Below are 1,453 nucleotides of genomic sequence, written 5' to 3' on the forward strand. Positions count from 1 at the left end.
TGCCTTAGAGCCCAGCTCACCCACAACCTCCACATCCAGGGACAGCTCCACTGTGCTGCCCAGGTGAGAAGCAGGGCTTGCTTTCCCAAATGCTGCAGCAGGTGAGGGACAGGGGCAGCTTTCCTGCTCTGATGACCTTGGATACAGCTCTGGTGGCAGCACAGGCCAGGACCCCACCATGGTCCCAGGCTACACACATCAGGCTGTTCCTCACTACCCTACACTCTCCAGTTCTGCCTCTCTTCATTGTGACCACACCCTTCTGTTTCTCTTCTCTTCCATCTCTCCACCACTGACTTGCTCCTCTAAGTGGCACCTGGGGTCTCTGAGCATCTGGGGTTGTCTCAGGAGTTCTATACCACACTCGTGCATTATGGCACCAGGGATGGGGTCATCTTAGGCATGGTCTGCTCCCCCAGGCCTGCACAGCATTGGACTTGTGGCCACCTCAAGCTAGCTCCCTGTCTGGGCCCCATGGCACTGGTCTGGTGGTCACCTCAGGCTTGCTCTTTTCAGAGACTGTTAGTCTACTAATCGTTCAGATGTTTATAGGTCAGAATACTGAGCACAGACATAGCCACTCTCCTCTCTGCCACCTACTGACACACGTGTGACACAGCCTCCACACCTGCAATGACTCTAGGGGAAGACTCAAGTATACTTAAAAAAATTTTTTTTTTTGAAGACAAGATCTCTCACCAGATATGGAACCTATCAAGTTGGGTAGATCAAAGTTGCCCGCCCGGCTGTGAGGTAGATGCACAGTCCTGCTCCTAGATATGGATGCGGCCTCGGAGACTGAACTCTGGTCCTAACTCACTTTACTGAGTGAGCCATCTTCAAAACTCCTGGAGGGAAGACTGCATTCCACCCTGAGAAACTGGAAGAAAAAGTCCACATGGCAGACAATGGACCAATCGTCTTTCTCACTGATGAGAGGAACAGGTCTGAGGTGACCCTGTCTTGATGTTCCAGTCACACTAAACCTCCGCGTCTCCAGTACATAGCATACACTCTTGTCTCTGCGTCTTCAGTTGACTGAATAGTGCTGGCCCCCAACACGTGTCAGAGTCTTAATCCCAGGTCCCTATGAATATGGCCTTATAGGAAATGGGGTCTTTGAAGAAGTAACACAAGAACTGCAAGACATCATGGATGGGGTCAGTATGGGCAGGCCTCCTCTTCGTCCCCCTCTCCTACTTTTCGGATGCCTCCCTCCCCTCATTTCCCTTCTCTTCCCGCTTTGGGGACTGGACTCTGGCCAGTTCAAGCATAGCTTAACAGACCTTGCTCCTTTTCCATCCTCTTGGCCTTGCTAAAACATTAGGTGACATTCTTAAAGCTAGCCACCAAGGTCTAGTCCCTTATTTGACCACTTCTTCCTCTTGAAGCTGATTGCAAAGGTCCAGCTATCAAATTATTGAAGTCCAGCAATCAAAATCTGGCTCCATTA

At 50.7% G+C, this 1,453-nt stretch overlaps 1 non-coding gene across 1 annotated transcript; it reads right to left on the reverse strand.

The window, feature by feature from the left end:
• Positions 1 to 518: 518 nt before the first annotated feature.
• On the reverse strand, positions 519 to 650 carry LOC115063727. The gene has a single exon (XR_003843607.1). It is a non-coding gene; the product is annotated as a small nucleolar RNA SNORA17 (small nucleolar RNA).
• Between the last annotated feature and the right edge of the window lie 803 nt (positions 651 to 1,453).

This window comes from Mus pahari, chromosome 3 (genome assembly GCF_900095145.1).
Source record: "Mus pahari chromosome 3, PAHARI_EIJ_v1.1, whole genome shotgun sequence".
Lineage (NCBI taxonomy): Eukaryota > Metazoa > Chordata > Mammalia > Rodentia > Muridae > Mus > Mus pahari.